Source organism: Ranitomeya imitator, chromosome 2, assembly GCF_032444005.1.
Source record: "Ranitomeya imitator isolate aRanImi1 chromosome 2, aRanImi1.pri, whole genome shotgun sequence".
Classification (NCBI taxonomy): Eukaryota; Metazoa; Chordata; class Amphibia; order Anura; family Dendrobatidae; genus Ranitomeya; species Ranitomeya imitator.
In genome coordinates, this window is record NC_091283.1 from 481,331,848 (window position 1) to 481,354,886 (window position 23,039).

The 23,039-nt window shown below is 45.0% G+C and overlaps 1 protein-coding gene across 4 annotated transcripts in view; it reads left to right on the forward strand.

Moving 5' to 3' along the window:
• TANC2 (tetratricopeptide repeat, ankyrin repeat and coiled-coil containing 2) overlaps positions 1 to 23,039 on the forward strand; it is a 656,536-nt gene that overhangs the window by 404,896 nt on the left and 228,601 nt on the right. The window contains exon 1 of one of the 4 annotated variants that reach the window (XM_069751350.1): positions 21,028 to 21,131. The exons of the other annotated variants lie outside the window; for them this stretch is intronic. The gene's annotated coding sequence lies outside the window, so the exon portion shown is untranslated. Of the gene's footprint in view, positions 1 to 21,027; positions 21,132 to 23,039 lie in introns of those variants that run through there. 4 annotated transcript variants of the gene reach the window in all.

Here is a 23,039-nt window from a genome sequence, read left to right on the forward strand (position 1 = left end):
CGCCATCCCCTGAGGTAATCACTTCATAACCATTAGGCACGAGACTGTTAATTGAGCTACGCCATCACCTGAGCCCCAGTCTAACTGAAAAACTTCAGAATCCGCCATTACAGAGCGCGGTGGGTGGGAGCAGCAGGGGGCGTGTCATTGTGGGCGGCACCAAGCTGAGCGCTCTGACATCAGAGCAAGGGGAAAATCGATCCTGCTGCACAGCGGAACGAATCTACACTATCCCGACGGAAGCGGAGGACCGGAAGGGTCCGGATTAACTAAGGGGGCACAGTATGTCGCAGCACGGAGACGCCGCAGCACCCGGCAACGCTAATGCAGCTAAAAGACAGAGTGTCAATAGAGAGTCCGGCAGCGCAGCTGTGCAAGGAGTGGCGCCCATCATGCCGGTGCTGATGCCATATACCCCGGGTGGCCCATGGCTTCCAATGTATGAAGGTGAGCCTAATACCCTTGACGATTTCAGAGAAAAGATGCTGGCCCATTTTGACATGTTCCCTGTGGGTGAAGTTCAGCGTGTTAGTCTCCTGATGATGCAGTTAAGTGGCCATGCTAAGCGAGAAGTCACAGCATGGGCAGCTGATCTAAAAGGCACTGTTGAACGCATATTTGCTGGATTAAAAGCTACATTTGAAACCACGGCCAGCAGCAAAGCTAAAATACGATTCTTTAATTGCAAACAAAAAGCTAATGAGGGCGTGAGAGACTTTGCCTTAAACCTGCAGGAAGCCCTTAAATCACTTACACTGGCTGAACCCATTTTTAACACCGGAGCGGATAAACTGCTAAGAGATCAATTTATTGAGGGACTCTACACCCCTTCTCACCGGGGGCATGTGAGCATGCTTGTTTTTAAGAACCCTGAATTGACATTTGCCCAATTAAAGGAGAGCGCTATACGTCTCCAGCTGGCAGAGGCACCTCGGGATCAGGATCCTGCGCAACCCATGGCAGAGGCACCTCAACAACAGGGAGTGCCAGTGACATCAGCTATGTCTGGGGCCATTGCTAAGCCCCTGGGGCCCAGTACTAATGAGGCTCTTCAACAAAAGCTTGACTCTTTAGCTGATGTTGTTGCTTCAATGGCTAAAACCATGCAGGAGATGAGAGGACACAAGATGGAGTTGGCAAACTGTAGAGAGGATGTTCCATGGATGAGACCCCGGAGAAACCCGACATGGAGAGGACGACCCCGCGACCGCTACCAACCGGATGGACAGCCCATTTGCCGCCGTTGCCAGCAGCCGGGCCACTTTGCACGAGATTGTGATTTAAACGGGAATCCCCTGGGAATGCGGGCCGCTTCGCAGGAATGAACTTTCAAGGCCCAACACCCTGGCACGACAGGTACATCGGAGGACGACCCATTATCCCTATCGTGCTGGACGGAATTCCCCTCAACGCTTTGCTGGACACAGGTTCCCAGATTTCATCTATACCGTATATCCTTTATAAGAGGTACTGGGCTGATGCAGATATTGATAAAGGGCCCTCTGATGTTGAACTAGATATATGGGCCAGTAATGGTAAGTTGGTACCGAAACTAGGATTCAGGGAGATGACCATAAAGATTGGTAAAGTAGAACTGAAGAAACAGGGTATAATTGTTGTTGATGTTGACCGGCGGAACTGTGAACCAACTGTATTGATAGGAATGAATGTGTTAGAGAACTGCTTTTCCGAAGTCATTTCTGTCTTACAGCAAATTGCTGAAACTGCCCAATCCTGCCAGCAGAGAGTTCTCCGGAGGGAAATAAAAGTATTGATGTTAAGGCAACAGGTAGAAGTTGCAGGTGGAGAAATCGGCAGTGTGAGGGTAAGTGATCCAACGTCTATTGTAATCCCACCAAAAACAGAAATGCTGGTATGGTGTAGAGCAGCCATTGGTACTAAGGGACGAGATTATCAAGCCTTAATAGAACCAGTGTACACCGACAGCAGGCCCACTATACTCACAGCACGAGGGATAGTCGAGGTACACCGGGGACGAGTGCCGGTACGACTTTTGAACTGTGGAGAGGAAGAGGTCACTTTGCCAAGGTATGCTACAATGGCAAAGCTATATACTGTTGACAACAATGCCATCACAACCATTGAGCCCTTAGAACCAACCTGTCAGGTGGAGGGCAATGGCTCAGATGGAGAAATGGAGGATTGGTGCCAACAGCTACACGTGGGCATAAATTCAACACCTACCCATCAAAAACAAGGGGTGTATAGGCTAGTGACGGAATATGAACAAGTCTTCAGTAAACACCCATTGGACTTCGGACGGATAGAAGTGGTAGAACACACAATCCCCACAGGTGACCATCCCCCAATAAAAGAAAGATATAGACCCATACCGCCCGCTCACTATCAATGTGCAAAAGATATGCTGAGGGAAATGAAACAGGCCGGGGTAATAAGAGACAGCTGTAGCCCCTGGGCGGCCCCTCTAGTGATTGTCAAAAAAAAGGACGGAACCATGAGAATGTGCGTAGACTACCGGAAGATTAATAACATCACCCATAAAGACGCCTACCCCTTGCCTAGGATAGAAGAGTCCTTAACTGCTTTGAAATCTGCTAATTATTTTTCCACCTTAGACTTAACAAGCGGGTATTGGCAAGTCCCTGTGGCTGAGCGAGATAAGGAAAAGACGGCATTCACCACACCAATGGGTCTATGTGAATTTAATCGCATGCCGTTCGGACTCTGCAACGCATCCGATACCTTCCAGCGGCTGATGGAATGCTGCCTCGGACACAAGAACTTCGAGACCGTCCTCCTGTACCTAGATGATGTGATCGTCTACTCAAAGACTTACGAACAACACTTAATAGACCTGGCAGAAGTGTTCGAAGCCTTATCCAGGTATGGCATGAAAGTCAAGCCATCCAAATGTCACCTTCTCAAGCCAAAGGTACAGTACCTGGGACACATCGTGAGTTCGGAGGGAGTAGCACCAGATCCCGAGAAAATAAGCGCCATAAGGGATTGGCCAAGACCTACCAGCGCAAAAGAAGTGAGACAATTCCTGGGATTGGTGGGTTACTATCGCAGATTTATAAAAGGATTTACCAAGTTGGCAGCACCCTTGCAAGACACCTTGGTAGGGCAGACGAAGAAACCTTCAAACCGAAACCCTCCTTTTCAGTGGAACGACGAAAGGGAAGACTCCTTTGAACAACTAAAGAAGGCACTAACCGGAGAAGAGGTTCTGGCATACCCAGATTACCATCAACCTTTCATCCTCTACACCGATGCCAGTAATGTGGGACTAGGAGCGGTACTGTCACAAAAGCAAGAAGGTCGGGAGAAAGTCATCGCCTTTGCAAGTAGAAAGCTCCGGCCTACTCAAAGAAATTCCGAAAATTACAGCTCCTTCAAATTGGAACTACTGGCAGTAGTTTGGGCTGTGACGGAGCGTTTCAAACACTATCTGGCCGCTGCAGAATTTATTGTCTATACTGACAACAATCCGTTGACCCACCTGGACACAGCCAAATTAGGTGCGTTAGAACAGCGATGGATAGCCCGGTTATCTAATTACAACTTCATAATCAAGTATCGAGCAGGTCGCAAGAATGGAAATGCCGATGCCCTATCCCGGATGCCACACTTGAGAGATGTAGAAGAGGAAACGGGGGAGCTTGAAGAAATTGAACTACCAGCGTTCCATCGTCCCAAGGCAAAACATCATCAGTCAAGTACCTATCAGAAACAACAAGAGGTGAATTTTAATCCGTTAGCACACCATAGATGGGCTGACACCCAAGACAGCAATCCGGCTGTGAAGTTGGTGAAGGAACTGTTGACTGAGCAAAGTGCATATCCCGATGAGGATGCCCCAGAAGAGACGCATCAACTCTGGAAAGAGAGAGGCAAAATGTTCCTGTATCAAGGGAAGCTCTGTAGAAGATACACCAATCCGAAAACACATGAATTGGTTTGGCAGATTATTGTGCCTAAACAAGATGTGAAGATGGTCCTCGAAGCTTACCATAATGGTGCTGGTCACTTCGGTTGGAAAAAGTTAGAAGTACTTCTAAGAGAAAGATTTTATTGGGTCGGGATGAGAAAATCAATCGAACAGTGGTGCAGAAATTGTGGCCCGTGCAACCTCAGAAGAAACGATCAAAAGAACCAAAGAGCACCACTGCAGCCCATAATCACCAAACAACCACTTGAACTTGTAGCCATGGACCACGTGAAGTTGACACCAAGCCGGTCTGGCTATGTCTATGCCTTGACCATCGTGGACCATTATTCACGCTTCTTGGTAGTAGTACCCGTAAAAGATCTGACAGCAAAAACAGCAGCCAAAGCGTTCCAAACGTACTTTTGTAGACCCCATGGATATCCGGAACAGGTTCTCACCGACCAAGGTACAGCCTTTGAATCAGAGATCTTCAGAGAATTCTGTAATATGTATGGTTGCAAAAAGATCCGGACGACGGCCTATCATCCACAAACAAACGGCTTATGCGAGAAGATGAACCATATTGTAATAGACCTACTAAAGACTTTACCTGAGACAGAAAGGAATCAATGGCCAGAGAAATTGCCTGACTTGGTGGATCTGTATAATCATGTCCCGGTGAGCTCCACCAACTGCACCCCAGCTTACCTTATGCGTGCAAGACCCGGCCAATTACCAATCGATCTAGAAATGGGAATTCTGAAACCAGACGCAGAAGTTCAAGACTCCAATTGGGATATCATACGGCAAAAGCAGTATCGCCAAGTGCAAGAGAGTGTGGAAAGAAGCCTTCAGCAAACTAGAGAAAGACAAGAGCGAACTTTCAACCAGAATGCTCTAGCGACCCCATTAAGACCGGGTGACCAAGTGCTCAAGAGAAATCGTCGAACCAATAAACTGGACAATCAGTGGGAAGCCGTACCCTACACAGTTTTACCAACAAGAGTGGATAATCCTAAAATGTGTCTCATTAGCAAAAACGGAGGCTTAACATCTGTACTAGTGTCAAGAGACAATCTTAAATTATGTCCGGAAGCATTGAAAGAGCCAGACGTTGTCCAGCCAGAACCAGAAGTTATTCAACCCATACAGGTTCAACCAGTAAAGGAAAAAGAAGAGGAAGTGTATCACACCTGTATAGGAGACTTTCCCAAAACCCTACTAACATACCATGGTGCAGTAGTGGTTCCCATGGTGGCCTTTTACCCAACACCGAACCCAATACCAGAAGTCCCAAGACAGGAAGAGGCTGGCCCCGTACTACAGGAGGTTCCAGGCCAGGAAGAACAGATTCCTGATCAGAGTAATCCCATTCACGGTGGACTTGCCAACTCCATAGTCATGGAATTATATTTAGCAGAGCGGGCAGATACTACATCCGCAGTAGACAGTAGTACACCACATGAAGAGATACCGCTATTACGTAGATCACAGCGTAGTACCCAGGGTCAATTACCGGCCAGGTATGCAGATTACCAACTATAAAGCTCATAATGTGAATTGTATATATGTTATGCCGTATATAGTTAAACAGAAAATGTAGTATAGTCATTGTTATCAGTCTGCAACGTTTAAGCCCAGTGCCTACAGAGACTTGTCTGTATGAACTTCTTGCATATTCTTGAACTTTTTATCAGCCCGGAGGCACTAAATCAAAGCTCCGGAAAGACTGCTTTTTGAACTTTGCTTTTTGCTCTTTTTGAACTTTCTTTAGACTTTATATTGATAACTCCGTTGGAAAAATGGAACTAAATTCTTGGACACAAAGTGCAGTGCCTTTCCTAGTACCTTCAAGGATAGAACAGTATTAATGGACGCTATTTGAAGTGACTTTTTACAGAACTATATTTTTGTTTCCTTGAGTGGTTTTTGTAACTTTTCATTTTTAAGACTCTGTACATATTAATTGTTATTTCAAAATGTTATTGTCCCACAGTCCCGGAGTACTGTTCTTAACTAAGGGGGAATGTGGCACCCCTAGGGGTATTTGCCACAAAAATAGTTACTGACAGTAAATGCAAATACTAAAATAGCAAGACTGCACTACCACCTCCGGCCAGAAGGGGGAGCTCCAGAGACTCCCCTTGATCCATTCTGGTCTGAGAGAAGAACTGGCAGTTGGGCAGTTGGGCTAAGGAGCTGATAGTGAGAGGTCATACAGCTGAATTTCTAACAGCCCTATGACGGTTTCCAGGCCCAAATCACCGGCCTGAGGAGAAGAGGGATAGAGAAAAAGGACATTGTGAGAACCGGGTAGCATTAATCACTACCCAGAACAGGCGCAAAGACGGATACCGGATCCGTGGCTGTATTCATTATATATAATACAGCAACCGGAAAAACGTGAGGTGATATCAGCTTCACTAGGGCCGGACGCAGCAACAGACACAGAGTTCAGCGGTACTCCCAGAGGGGGTAAACCGATAAAAGGACTCGGGTTGCCCGTCGAACCAGGACCCGGAGGGGACAGATTGGGCCGGCAGCCAGTTCACATACAGCAGCAGGGCCACACAGAAATTGCGCACAATAAGAGGCGAAGACCCCGGCAGGGTCAAAGTAACTCAGAGTTCCCATACAGACTCCGGTGACAGGACTGGTTGTAAATCCTTTTATGTTAAAGTAAACTGGTTAAACGTTTCAGTGCCTCAGTCTTTCATTTGGACAATAGCCATCTATCCAGGATCGGGATCGTCACCGCTGGGAGAACCTGCTGCTGATCAAGTAAGTGCCTGTCCCCTCACGATACCCCTTACACTGTGCATTGCCTGAGGCCACAGCACCGGGTCAAGCCACCCGTGACATCCCCCTCAAGAGACAGACTCCATTGGTCCGGTGCTGGGTATCCCGGTCTCCTGGGCGTCACAATTGCATTCATTAGGACTACGGTATAATGAGTCTCCTTAATTATATTGATAAATTACATTATGTACAGTTTTCTAATAAGTTGGTATTAGGATCACACACAATGAGCCAGGGCAGCAGAGGCAAATCTATAGACTCCATTCCTGTAAATATGACGGTACACATTCGATATTTGGATTATATCATACTAGCTATTGAACCCATTCTACACGATGGAGAACATTTTTATTGGTACATATATACAGTGTCTTCAATAAAATGGCGCCAGAGATCGCGATATACACATGCGATGTCTCCGGCACCATTTTATTGAAGTAATGTATTACAACGTCGACATAGCAGTGCGCTATAGGGATAATGGCGATGGTTGGGGCATGCGCGCTGCTATGTTGACATTGTAGTAGAATTCTTCAATAAAAATTTTTTAAGACACTGCCTCTGTGAATTTGCATTTACAGTGTCTTCAATAAAATAGTGCGCTGTGCGCACACGCTGACTTTTTTGCCACACTGCGCATGTGCCGCCCATCCCAGCTCTGGACAGAAGGATTCATGCACCATTATATATCATATTTATGGGGAAAGCTCATCATTACCGTAGGAAAAGCAAGGGTGAATGGCAGCTCCTCATCTGCCCCCACTGTGGGTCTAACCTGCACACTCGGATAAGCCCAACATTAGAGCATAAAAAATGATCAGTTGTGAATCACGAGGACTGATTGTATCACACATAGGTCCTCTCTGATTAAATGTTATTATTGTACCTACTAAAAGGATTTTCCCAGAATTTTACATTGATTGCCTATAATAAGGACGCAGGGTCCATTACTCGGTCAGGACCTACAGCAGTCAGCCATGACCCTACCACAACAGTACTAAGTAACGTCCCTGCGCGGGACAGTAATCAGGACTGAGGTACAATACCAGACATGAGAGTGGCACTGCGTCAGTCCTGTCATGATGGTACCACAGTGCCTTCATTCAGTCTACTGCGAATGAGTGTCCACCCCCTGTAGATGTCTATGCCTGAAAATGATGCATGGCAGAGCGCACGTTCGATCTTCCGGCACCATTATAGTCTATGGCCCCTTTGGCGCATATGCCTGAATCTTGTTTTTCCGGGGGCTTTGGACATATGCCCCTATGGGAACAAACTGGTGCCAAAATGCAGTGTGAAAGCTCTCTTCGCTAATTTAAGCCTAAATTGGGTTGTTATTTTAGTGCGTTTTTTTTTTTTACATGTGTGTTTATGCATTTGTGACGCTGTGTTCTTTGTTTCTTGTCAGTATGTCCTGTTCTAAATAAAGTCACTTATTTTTGATACTTCCTGGTATTCACTTCAACAAAACTTTATTAATCCAGTCATGTGCGGATTACATGCATTTTTTACCTGCTGATTTTTCGCATCTAATGCATGCGATGGGGACGATTAGCAGATAAAACTCAGCTTACCCACAAGAGTCGGTATTACGCAGCATAAAAAAAGCACAATGGGTCGCAGATTTCTACAAATTCCATCCACTTTGCTGTAGCTTTAAGACGCTGCTTTTTTTGCGCATCAAAAACTCGTGTGATCTTAACCTTAAGAAAATACACGTTCAGTAGGAACTGTTCACTGTAAATCTTGTACAGTGGTTGACTCTTTAATTAAGAATATGACAATAGTGAAGAGCTTCAGAATTCTGTTTGGACTGGGGCAAACTGTCCGGTCTATGGTCAGATAAGATGGTTCTTGGGAAAGCTGTGGTTTGGGTGTCCATATTTTCGTGTGCTATGTAAATACCTCTATTCATTTTACTTTTTCAGAAACATAGAAATTAGTAATGAGTGAACGTTCTCGGATGAGGTGTTTTCTGAGCATGCTCATGTGCTAACCGAGTGTCTTCGGCGTGCTTGAATAATATGCTTGAGTCCGGGCGGCGGCATGTCTCCCGGCTGTTCGACAGCCACAACACACACGGGAATTGCCTACCAAACTGGAAATCCCAACATGTGTTGTGGCTGTCGAACAGCCGGGAGACATGCAGCTGCGGGGACCGAACATACATTACCACACCAGCATGTTCAGATAACACCTTATCGCAGAACACTCGCTCATCACTAACAGTAATCACCGCTGATAGTCATTATTTCCTATATGCTGCTGTTTATGGGAACAGGTTGTGCTGTGTAATCTAAGCTCAGTTTCACATAATCTGGGAGCAGGACATGCTGATTAGATAAATAAGCAATGGTCTCTTACACAATGAGGAGATACACCCTGCCTGCCCTGTGGACAGGGCTGATCATTTTCCTCCCTTGCACCATTCAATTGACATAAATGGCAAGAAGTTACTAATTGCACCTTTAAGGGTAAGTTCACACAGGGCGTTTTTGCTGCGTTTATTTTCTGCGTTTTTTTTAATGCTAATTTTCAGTTGCTTTTTACAGTACCAGCAAAACCTATGAGATTTCAGAAATCTCATGCACACACATTAATAATAATAATTTTATTTATATGGCACCAACATCTTCCGCAGCGCTTTACAAATTATAGAGGGGATTTGTACAGACAATAGACATTACAGCATAACAAAAATCACAGTTCGCATTGGGTTTTTCTGTCCACAGGATTTTGTGCTTTGCTGCCTTTTTTGGACATAGAGCATGTCACTTCGTTCAGCGTTTTTGCCGCGTTTTTCACCCATTGACTTGAATGGGTGTTGAAAAAACGCAGCAAAAACGCAGGTATCATTATTTGTTGCGTTTTTTGCTGCTGAAAATTCAAGGACATTAGCATGGACAAAGAGAAAAAAACGCACCAAGAAACACACCAAATACGTAACAAAATAAACATCAAAAATACACCTAAACCTGCGTTTTTGCTGCAGCTTCTTTCCTGCCAAGAAGATCCGATTTTGCTGCAGAAAAAAGCAGCAAAAATGCCCTGTGTGAACTTACCCTTAGTTTGACCTTTTTTTTTTCCTAAAGGGTCTTTTTTAGCGTTATTTTTATTTTTTTTACTGCTGTTGATGTGTTTTGCGCGTCTTTGTTTTCTGACATGTTCTGGATTTTTCGTTTTTTAGTCCATTCAACAATGAAGAAACCAATAATTGTTTTTAAAGCGAAAACACGGTCAAAAAGATGCCCAAGTAAGCATCTTTTGAGCCTTCCCATTGCCTTGTATTGTTAAGTATGGAACGTCTTTCAATCAGAGGCCGCCTTCAGAATGGTCAGCTCGCTTCTTTTTTAACCAGCTGGTGTCTTTGGAAACCTGAAGCAGTTAAAAGATGCTCAAGACACTGAACATATGAACAAGTCATCACAACGAAAGACTCATGTTCATTTTTTTGAGCCTTTTCTGTGCGCTTTTTCAGGAGGGTCTGCTAGATAATTTGCCTGAAAACGCGTCCAGAAAACACTGAAAAATATAAAGATATAACCCCACCCCACCACTGTTTGGCAACTTTCTGCCTATGCACAGTGTACACAGAAATCTACCAATCAGTGATGTGGGCGGGGTTATTCAGAGCCCAGCATTCAGAGAACTGGTAGATCTGCAGCAGATAAAACAGGGATTTTATCAAAACTGCAGCTAGCAGCCCAGTAAGTGACATATCACTAGAATCAAGGTCTCTTGCTGCATTCAGATGGAGTATCAAAAACCTGCTGACAGATTCCCTTTTAATACTGAGGATGGGATTACAGATCTGTTTTACCATAATCACTATTAAACCCATTTTAGGGTGGCGTTTAGGTTGCGAACAGTTTATTTCATTTTTTTCTGAAGCAGACAATGTGGACTCGCTGTAAGTTTTTCGACTCCACAGTTTACATTTTCCTGAGCTGTTTTTTGTGACATCACAACAATCCTCCGTATTAGATGGGTTACATCCCCACTTATCTATATACATAATTGTCTAAGGGGTACTTCCGTCTGTCTGTCCTTCTGTCACGGTTATTCGTTCGCTGATTGGTCTCGGCAGCTGCCTGTCATGGCTGTCGCGACCAATCAGCGACGGCCACAGTCCGATTAGTCCCTCCCCTACTTCCCTGCACTCACTGCCCGGCGCCTGTTCCGTAATCCCCTCCACTCACCGCTCACACAGGGTTAATGGCAGCGGTAACGGCCCGCGGTGTAACGCACTCCGTTACCGCTGCTATTAACCCAGTGTGTCCCCAACTATTTACTATTGATGCTGCCTATGCAGCATCAATAGTAAAAATATGTCATGTTAAAAATAATAATAATAATAATAAAAAAAAACTGCTATACTCACCCTCCGCCGCCTTTCCCGCTCCTCGCCACGCTCCTGAGACCGCTCCATTGCAAGCGGCAGCTTTCCGTCCCGTCCCAGGGCTGGTGTGCGACAAGGACCTGCCGTGACGTCACGGTCATGTGACCGCGATGTCATCATAGGACCTGCTCACACCAGCCCTGGGAACGCAAGCTGCCGCTTACAATGGAGCGGTCCCGGGAGCGTGGCGAGGAGCGGCAAAGGCGGCGGATGGTAAATATAGCAGGACTTCAACGGGCTATAGGTGAGTATATGTTTATTTATTTTTTTAAAGTCTCTATACTACGTGGCTCTATGCTGGACAATATACTACGTGGCTCTGCTATATACTATGTGGCTGGGCAATATACTACATGACTGGGCAATATACTCCATCGCTGGCCAATATACTACGTGGCTGGGCAATATAATACGTGGCTGGGCAATATACCGTACTACGTGGCTCTGCTATATACTATGTGGCTGGGCAATATACTACGTGACTGGGCAATATACTACGTGGCCGGGCAATATACTACGTTACTGGGCAATATACTACGTGGCTGGGCAATATACAGTTAGGGCCAGAAATATTTGGACAGTGACACAAGTTTTGTTATTTTAGCTGTTTACAAAAACATGTTCAGAAATACAATTATATATATAATATGGGCTGAAAGTGCACACTCCCAGCTGCAATATGATAGTTTCCACATCCAAATCGGAGAAAGGGTTTAGGAATCATAGCTCTGTAATGCATAGCGTCCTCTTTTTCAAGGGACCAAAAGTAATTGGACAATGGACTCTAAGGGCTGCAATTAACTCTGAAGGCGTCTCCCTCGTTAACCTGTAATCAATGAAGTAGTTAAAAGGTCAGGGGTGGATTCCAGGTGTGTGGTTTTGCATTTGGAAGCTGTTGCTGTGAGCAGACAACATGCGGTCAAAGGAACTCTCAATTGAGGTGAAGCAGAACATCCTGAGGCTGAAAAAAAAGAAAAAATCCATCAGAGAGATAGCAGACATGCTTGGAGTAGCAAAATCAACAGTTGGGTACATTCTGAGAAAAAAGGAATTGACTGGTGAGCTTGGGAACTCAAAAAGGCCTGGGCGTCCACGGATGACAACAGTGGTGGATGATCGCCGCATACTTAATTTGGTGAAGAAGAACCCGTTCACAACATCAACTGAAGTCCAGAACACTCTCAGTGAAGTAGGTGTATCTGTCTCTAAGTCAACAGTAAAGAGAAGACTCCATGACAGTAAATACAAAGGGTTCACATCTAGATGCAAACCATTCATCAATACCAAAAATAGACAGGCCAGAGTTAAATTTGCAGAAAAACACCTCAAGAAGCCAGCTCAGTTCTGGAAAAGTATTCTATGGACAGATGAGACAAAGATCAACCTGTACCAGAATGATGGGAAGAAAAAAGTTTGGAGAAGAAAGGGAACGGCACATGATCCAAGGCACACCACATCCTCTGTAAAACATGGTGGAGGCAACGTGATGGCATGGGCATGCATGGCTTTCAATAGCACTGGGTCACTTGTGTTTATTGATGACATAAGAGCAGACGAGTAGCCGGATGAATTCTGAAGTGTACCGGGATATACTTTCAGCCCAGATTCAGCCAAATGCTGCAAAGTTGATTGGACGGCGCTTCATAGTACAGATGGACAATGACCCCAAGCATACAGCCAAAGCTACCCAGGAGTTCATGAGTGCCAAAAAGTGGAACATTCTGCAATGGCCAAGTCAATCTCCAGATCTAAACCCAATTGAGCATGCATTTCACTTGCTCAAATCCAGACTTAAGACGGAAAGACCCACAAACAAGCAAGACCTGAAGGCTGCGGCTGTAAAGGCCTGGCAAATCATTAAGAAGGAGGAAACCCAGCGTTTGGTGATGTCCATGGGTTCCAGACTTAAGGCAGTGATTGCCTCCAAAGGATTTGCAACAAAATATTGAAAATAAAAATATTTTGTTTGGGTTATGTTTATTTGTCCAATTACTTTTGACCTCCTAAAATGTGGAGTGTTTGTAAAGAAATGTGTACAATTCCTACATTTTCTATCAGATATTTTTGTTCAACCCTTCAAATTAAACGTTACAATCTGCACTTGAATTCTGTTGTAGAGGTTTCATTTCAAATCCAATGTGGTGGCATGCAGAGCCCAACTCGCGAAAATTGTGTCACTGTCCAAATATTTCTGGCCCTAACTGTACTACGTGGCTGGGCAATATACTATGTGGCTGGGCAATATACTATGTGGCTGGGCAATATACTACGTGGCTGGGCAATATACTATGTGACTGGGCAATATACTACGTCGCTGGGCAATATACTACGTGACTGGGCAATATACTACGTGGCTGGGCAATATACTACGTGGCTGGGCAATATACTACGTGACTGGGCAATATACTACGTCGCTGGACAATATACTCCGTGACTGGGCAATATACTACGTGGCTGGGCAATATACTACGTGGGCTGGGCAATATACTACGTGGGCTGGGCAATATACTACGTGGGCTGGGCAATATACTGTGTGGGCTGGGCAATATACTACATCACTGGGCAATATACTACGTGTCTGGGCAATATACTACGCGACTGTGCAATATACTACGTCACTGGGCAATATACTACATGTCTGGGCAATATAGTACGTGACTGCAATATACTACGTGTCTGGGCAATATACTACGTGACTGGGCAATATACTACGGGGCTGAGCAATATACTACGTGTTTGGGCAATATACTACATGTCTGGGCAATATACTACGTGACTGGGCAATATACTACGTGACTGGGCAATATACTACGTGGCTGGGCAATATACTACGTGGCTGGACAATATACTACGTGTCTGGGCAATATACTACGTGTCTGGGCAATATACTACGTGACTGGGCAATATACTACGTGACTGGGCAATATACTACGTGGCTGGGCAATATACTACGTGGCTGTGCTGTATACTGCGTGGCTGGGCAATATACTATGTGGCTGGGCAATATACTATGTGGCTGGGCAATATACTATGTGGCTGGGCAATATACTACGTGGCTGGGCAATATACTACGTGGCTGGGCAATATACTACGTGGCTGGGCAATATACCGTACTACGTGGCTCTGCTATATACTACGTGGCCGGGCAATATACTACGTCGCTGGGCAATATACTACGTGACTGGGAAATATACTACGTGGCTGGGCAATATACTACGTGGCTGGGCAATATACTACGTGACTGGGCAATATACTACGTCGCTGGACAATATACTACGTGACTGGGCAATATACTACGTGGCTGGGCAATATACTACGTGGCTGTGCTGTATACTGCGTGGCTGGGCAATATACTATGTGGCTGGGCAATATACTATGTGGCTGGGCAATATACTATGTGGCTGGGCAATATACTACGTGGCTGGGCAATATACTACGTGGCTGGGCAATATAATACGTGGCTGGGCAATATACCGTACTACGTGGCTCTGCTATATACTATGTGGCTGGGCAATATACTACGTGACTGGGCAATATACTACGTGGCCGGGCAATATACTACGTTACTGGGCAATATACTACGTGGCTGGGCAATATACAGTTAGGGCCAGAAATATTTGGACAGTGACACAAGTTTTGTTATTTTAGCTGTTTACAAAAACATGTTCAGAAATACAATTATATATATAATATGGGCTGAAAGTGCACACTCCCAGCTGCAATATGATAGTTTCCACATCCAAATCGGAGAAAGGGTTTAGGAATCATAGCTCTGTAATGCATAGCGTCCTCTTTTTCAAGGGACCAAAAGTAATTGGACAATGGACTCTAAGGGCTGCAATTAACTCTGAAGGCGTCTCCCTCGTTAACCTGTAATCAATGAAGTAGTTAAAAGGTCAGGGGTGGATTCCAGGTGTGTGGTTTTGCATTTGGAAGCTGTTGCTGTGAGCAGACAACATGCGGTCAAAGGAACTCTCAATTGAGGTGAAGCAGAACATCCTGAGGCTGAAAAAAAAGAAAAAATCCATCAGAGAGATAGCAGACATGCTTGGAGTAGCAAAATCAACAGTTGGGTACATTCTGAGAAAAAAGGAATTGACTGGTGAGCTTGGGAACTCAAAAAGGCCTGGGCGTCCACGGATGACAACAGTGGTGGATGATCGCCGCATACTTAATTTGGTGAAGAAGAACCCGTTCACAACATCAACTGAAGTCCAGAACACTCTCAGTGAAGTAGGTGTATCTGTCTCTAAGTCAACAGTAAAGAGAAGACTCCATGACAGTAAATACAAAGGGTTCACATCTAGATGCAAACCATTCATCAATACCAAAAATAGACAGGCCAGAGTTAAATTTGCAGAAAAACACCTCAAGAAGCCAGCTCAGTTCTGGAAAAGTATTCTATCGACAGATGAGACAAAGATCAACCTGTACCAGAATGATGGGAAGAAAAAAGTTTGGAGAAGAAAGGGAACGGCACATGATCCAAGGCACAACACATCCTCTGTAAAACATGGTGGAGGCAACGTGATGGCATGGGCATGCATGGCTTTCAATAGCACTGGGTCACTTGTGTTTATTGATGACATAAGAGCAGACGAGTAGCCGGATGAATTCTGAAGTGTACCGGGATATACTTTCAGCCCAGATTCAGCCAAATGCTGCAAAGTTGATTGGACGGCGCTTCATAGTACAGATGGACAATGACCCCAAGCATACAGCCAAAGCTACCCAGGAGTTCATGAGTGCCAAAAAGTGGAACATTCTGCAATGGCCAAGTCAATCTCCAGATCTAAACCCAATTGAGCATGCATTTCACTTGCTCAAATCCAGACTTAAGACGGAAAGACCCACAAACAAGCAAGACCTGAAGGCTGCGGCTGTAAAGGCCTGGCAAATCATTAAGAAGGAGGAAACCCAGCGTTTGGTGATGTCCATGGGTTCCAGACTTAAGGCAGTGATTGCCTCCAAAGGATTTGCAACAAAATATTGAAAATAAAAATATTTTGTTTGGGTTATGTTTATTTGTCCAATTACTTTTGACCTCCTAAAATGTGGAGTGTTTGTAAAGAAATGTGTACAATTCCTACATTTTCTATCAGATATTTTTGTTCAACCCTTCAAATTAAACGTTACAATCTGCACTTGAATTCTGTTGTAGAGGTTTCATTTCAAATCCAATGTGGTGGCATGCAGAGCCCAACTCGCGAAAATTGTGTCACTGTCCAAATATTTCTGGCCCTAACTATACTACGTGGCTGGGCAATATACTATGTGGCTGGGCAATATACTATGTGGCTGGGCAATATACTACGTGGCTGGGCAATATACTATGTGACTGGGCAATATACTACGTCGCTGGGCAATATACTACGTGACTGGGCAATATACTACGTGGCTGGGCAATATACTACGTGGCTGGGCAATATACTACGTGACTGGGCAATATACTACGTCGCTGGACAATATACTCCGTGACTGGGCAATATACTACGTGGCTGGGCAATATACTACGTGGGCTGGGCAATATACTACGTGGGCTGGGCAATATACTACGTGGGCTGGGCAATATACTGTGTGGGCTGGGCAATATACTACATCACTGGGCAATATACTACGTGTCTGGGCAATATACTACGCGACTGTGCAATATACTACGTCACTGGGCAATATACTACATGTCTGGGCAATATAGTACGTGACTGCAATATACTACGTGTCTGGGCAATATACTACGTGACTGGGCAATATACTACGGGGCTGAGCAATATACTACGTGTTTGGGCAATATACTACATGTCTGGGCAATATACTACGTGACTGGGCAATATACTACGTGACTGGGCAATATACTACGTGGCTGGGCAATATACTACGTGGCTGGACAATATACTACGTGTCTGGGCAATATACTACGTGTCTGGGCAATATACTACGTGACTGGGCAATATACTACGTGACTGGGCAATATACTACGTGGCTGGGCAATATACTACGTGGCTGTGCTGTATACTGCGTGGCTGGGCAATATACTATGTGGCTGGGCAATATACTATGTGGCTGGGCAATATACTAAGTGGCTGGGCAATATACTACGTGGCTGGGCAATATACTACGTGGCTGGGCAATATACTACGTGGCTGGGCAATATACCGTACTACGTGGCTCTGCTATATACTACGTGGCCGGGCAATATACTACGTCGCTGGGCAATATACTACGTGACTGGGAAATATACTACGTGGCTGGGCAATATACTACGTGGCTGGGCAATATACTACGTGACTGGGCAATATACTACGTCGCTGGACAATATACTACGTGACTGGGCAATATACTACGTGGCTGGGCAATATACTACTTCACTGGGCAATATACTACGTGGCTGGGCAATATACTACGTGACTGGGCAATATACTACGTCGCTGGACAATACTACGTGACTGGGCAATATACTACGTGGCTGGGCAATATACTACTTCACTGGGCAATATACTACGTGGGCTGGGCAATATACTACATCACTGGGCAATATACTACGCGACTGTGCAATATACTACGTCACTGGGCAATATACTACATGTCTGTGCAATATACTACGTGTCTGGGCAATATACTACGTCACTGGGCAATATACTACGCGACTGCAATATACTACATGTCTGGGCAATATAGTACGTGACTGCAATATACTACATGTCTGGGCAATATACTACGCGACTGTGCAATATACTACGTCACTGGGCAATATACTACATGTCTGGGCAATATAGTACGTGACTGCAATATACTACATGTCTGGGCAATATACTACGCGACTGTGCAATATACTACGTCACTGGGCAATATACTACATGTCTGGGCAATATAGTACGTGACTGCAATATACTACGTCACTGGGCAATATACTACGTGTCTGGGCAATATACTACGTGACTGGGCAATATACTACGGGGCTGAACAATATACTACGTCGCTGGGCAATATACTACGTGTCTGGGCAATATACTACGTGTCTGGGCAATATACTACGTGTGTGGGCAATATACTACGTGGCTGAGCAATATACTACGTGACTGGGCAATATACTACGTCGCTGGACAATATACTCCGTGACTGGGCAATATACTACGTGGGCTGGGCAATATACTACGTGGGCTGGGCAATATACTACGTGGGCTGGGCAATATACTGTGTGGGCTGGGCAATATACTACATCACTGGGCAATATACTACGTGTCTGGGCAATATACTACGCGACTGTGCAATATACTACGTCACTGGGCAATATACTACGTGGCTGGGCAATATACTATGTGACTGGGCAATATACTACGTCGCTGGGCAATATACTACGTCGCTGGGCAATATACTACGTGACTGGGCAATATACTACGTGGCTGGGCAATATACTACGTGGCTGGGCAATATACTACGTGACTGGGCAATATACTACGTCGCTGGACAATATACTCCGTGACTGGGCAATATACTACGTGGCTGGGCAATATACTACGTGGGCTGGGCAATATACTACGTGGGCTGGGCAATATACTATGTGGGCTGGGCAATATACTACATCACTGGGCAATATACTACGTGTCTGGGCAATATACTACGCGACTGTGCAATATACTACGTCACTGGGCAATATACTACATGTCTGGGCAATATAGTACGTGACTGCAATATACTACGTGTCTGGGCAATATACTACGTGACTGGGCAATATACTACGGGGCTGAGCAATATACTACGTGTTTGGGCAATATACTACATGTCTGGGCAATATACTACGTGTCTGGGCAATATACTACGTGACTGGGCAATATACTACGTGGCTGTGCAATATACTACGGGGCTGAGCAATATACTACGTGACTGGGCAATATACTACGTGACTGGGCAATATACTACGTGGCTGGGCAATATACTACGTGGCTGGACAATATACTACGTGTCTGGGCAATATACTATGTGTCTGGGCAATATACTACGTGACTGGGCAATATACTACGTGACTGGGCAATATACTACGTGGCTGGGCAATATACTACGTGGCTGTGCTGTATACTACGTGGCTGGGCAATATACTATGTGGCTGGGCAATATACTATGTGGCTGGGCAATATACTACGTGGCTGGGCAATATACTACGTGGCTGGGCAATATACTACGTGGCTGGGCAATATACCGTACTACGTGGCTCTGCTATATACTACGTGGCCGGGCAATATACTACGTCGCTGGGCAATATACTACGTGACTGGGAAATATACTACGTGGCTGGGCAATATACTACGTGGCTGGGCAATATACTACGTGACTGGGCAATATACTACGTCGCTGGACAATATACTACGTGACTGGGCAATATACTACGTGGCTGGGCAATATACTACTTCACTGGGCAATATACTACGTGGCTGGGCAATATACTACGTGACTGGGCAATATACTACGTGGCTGGGCAATATACTACGTGGGCTGGGCAATATACTATGTGGGCTGGGCAATATACTACATGTCTGTGCAATATACTACGTGTCTGGGCAATATACTACGTCACTGGGCAATATACTACGCGACTGCAATATACTACGTCACTGGGCAATATACTACATGTCTGGGCAATATAGTACGTGACTGCAATATACTACATGTCTGGGCAATATACTACGCGACTGTGCAATATACTACGTCACTGGGCAATATACTACATGTCTGGGCAATATAGTACGTGACTGCAATATACTACATGTCTGGGCAATATACTACGCGACTGTGCAATATACTACGTCACTGGGCAATATACTACATGTCTGGGCAATATAGTACGTGACTGCAATATACTACGTCACTGGGCAATATACTACGTGTCTGGGCAATATACTACGTGACTGGGCAATATACTACGGGGCTGAGCAATATACTACGTCGCTGGGCAATATACTACGTGTCTGGGCAATATACTACGTGTCTGGGCAATATACTACGTGTGTGGGCAATACACTACGTGGCTGGGCAATATACTACGTGTCTGGGCAATATACTACGTGGCTGGGCAATATACTACGCGGCTGGGCAATATACTACGCGGCTGGGCAATATACTACGCGGCTGGGCAATATACTACGGGGCTGAGCAATATACTACGGGGCTGAGCAATATACTACGGGGCTGAGCAATATACTACGTGGCTGAGCAATATACTACGTGGCTGGGCAATATACTACGTGGCTGGGCAATATACTACGTGGCTGGGCAATATACTACGTGGCTGGGCAATATACTACGTGGCTGGGCAATATACTACGTGGCTGTGCTGTATACTATGTGGCTGGGCAATATACTACGTGGCTGTGCTGTATACTACGTGGCTGGGCAATATACTACGTGGACATGCATATTCTAGAATACCCGATGCGTTAGAATTGGGCCACCATCTAGTATACAATAATCCCCCCAGATGTGGGCTGCTTGTGTCCCTGTAGAATCCATTGCCCCAGTATATTCTAGTTTTTTTTCTTGATCTCCCTCCCTTGTAGGCATTACAGGATATCTGCAGTGTACAACAAAGGAAGAAAGGAAAAGTAACATAAATAATGACACAAACAATAACACAAAAGCCGCAGGAGATATAAATGAGACTTCCAGCTGGGGTGTATAGGATTCCTCCACTCATGTTCTCTATACTAAATGTGTATTCCAAGGGGTCAGGGATCACTGGGGGTCTTTCAGCAGGTACAGTAGGCAGAGGGTCAGGCACATTGTGTGTGCTCAGAGGAGACAGTGAACAAAAGATGGAGGGGAGGAGGATGCAGGAGGGGGAGGGGGGAGGTGGTGGAGGAGGAGGGGGAGACAAGGAAGAGATTTCTGCATTTTCCTGCCCTGCCTGTAAACCAGCATGCTCAGCCAGAGAAAGGATACAAGGCTTTGCATGACTTCAATGTCTTCCTTACTTGTTGGATTACCGGTGCACTTTTCTGCAGACACTCTTTGCTACTTCCACACCTCCAGGTAAGTTGCCAGTGGACACTGGCACCCATGGTGATAGAGGAGGCAAGCATGGCATTACTACTTGCCCCCTCTACTTGCCGCATTACTTCTCCTGCTTGACATGTACAGGGAGCGAAGCTTCCTGGAGGAATATACAATGACCATGGAGCAGATACTGCTTCTAGAACTGGAATACCTGCCTTTAGGTTGTACCGTCCATGGGGATAAGATGTCTGTTCTCATGTGGTTTTGCTTCTCCCTTTTCTCTTGCCCAGTACCAAGTTTTTACATTCTTTCAATACAATGGCACTATGGGATTTCTGTGCCTTTCTTTTATTTTATCCAACTTCCTAAGCTTCAGGTCTTACTCCCTTTGAAGCTCACAGGGCTGTAATTGGATAACTGCGTGCAGTTTAGTATAATGCATTACATTAATTGAAAACCCGATTCAGTGGAAGGCGCAATATAATCCTCGTATTTGATGGAGCAGACTAATGAAATGGCAGAAATTGTGTGCAGAGACCCAGAGACAAAGATCTTGAAAGGCATGAGTATGAGCCCAAGGTGTGGGTCATCATCAGTAAGGTGGACTGTCGTTTAATACACTCACATTGTGATCATCAGTGGTCCCGCTCATGCCTCTATATATAATACACTCACATTGTGATCATCAGTGGTCCTGCTCATGCCTCTATATATAATACACTCACATTGTGATCATCAGTGGTCCCGCTCATTCCTCTATATAATACACTCACATTGTGATCATCAGTGGTCCCGCTCATTCCTCTATATAATACACTCACATTGTGATCATCAGTGGTCCCGCTCATGCCTCTATATAATACACTCACATTGTGATCATCAGTGGTCCCGCTCATTCCTCTATATAATACACTCACATTGTGATCATCAGTGGTCCCGCTCATGCCTCTATATAATACACTCACATTGTGATCATCAGTGGTCCCGCTCATTCCTCCATATAATATACTCACATTGTGATCATCAGTGGTCCCGCTCATTCCTCTATATAATACACTCACATTGTGATCATCAGTGGTCCCGCTCATGCCTCTATATAATACACTCACATTGTGATCATCAGTGGTCCCGCTCATTCCTCTATATAATACACTCACATTGTGATCATCAGTGGTCCCGCTCATGCCTCTATATAATACACTCACATTGTGATCATCAGTGGTCCCGCTCATGCCTCTATATAATACACTCACATTGTGATCATCAGTGGTCCTGCTCATGCCTCTATATATAATACACTCACATTGTGATCATCAGTGGTCCCGCTCATTCCTCTATATAATACACTCACATTGTGATCATCAGTGGTCCCGCTCATTCCTCTATATAATACACTCACATTGTGATCATCAGTGGTCCCGCTCATGCCTCTATATAATACACTCACATTGTGATCATCAGTGGTCCCGCTCATTCCTCTATATAATACACTCACATTGTGATCATCAGTGGTCCCGCTCATGCCTCTATATAATACACTCACATTGTGATCATCAGTGGTCCCGCTCATTCCTCCATATAATATACTCACATTGTGATCATCAGTGGTCCCGCTCATTCCTCTATATAATACACTCACATTGTGATCATCAGTGGTCCCGCTCATGCCTCTATATAATACACTCACATTGTGATCATCAGTGGTCCCGCTCATTCCTCTATATAATACACTCACATTGTGATCATCAGTGGTCCCGCTCATTCCTCTATATAATACACTCACATTGTGATCATCAGTGGTCCCGCTCATGCCTCTATATAATACACTCACATTGTGATCATCAGTGGTCCCGCTCATTCCTCTATATAATACACTCACATTGTGATCATCAGTGGTCCCGCTCATGCCTCTATATAATACACTCACATTGTGATCATCAGTGG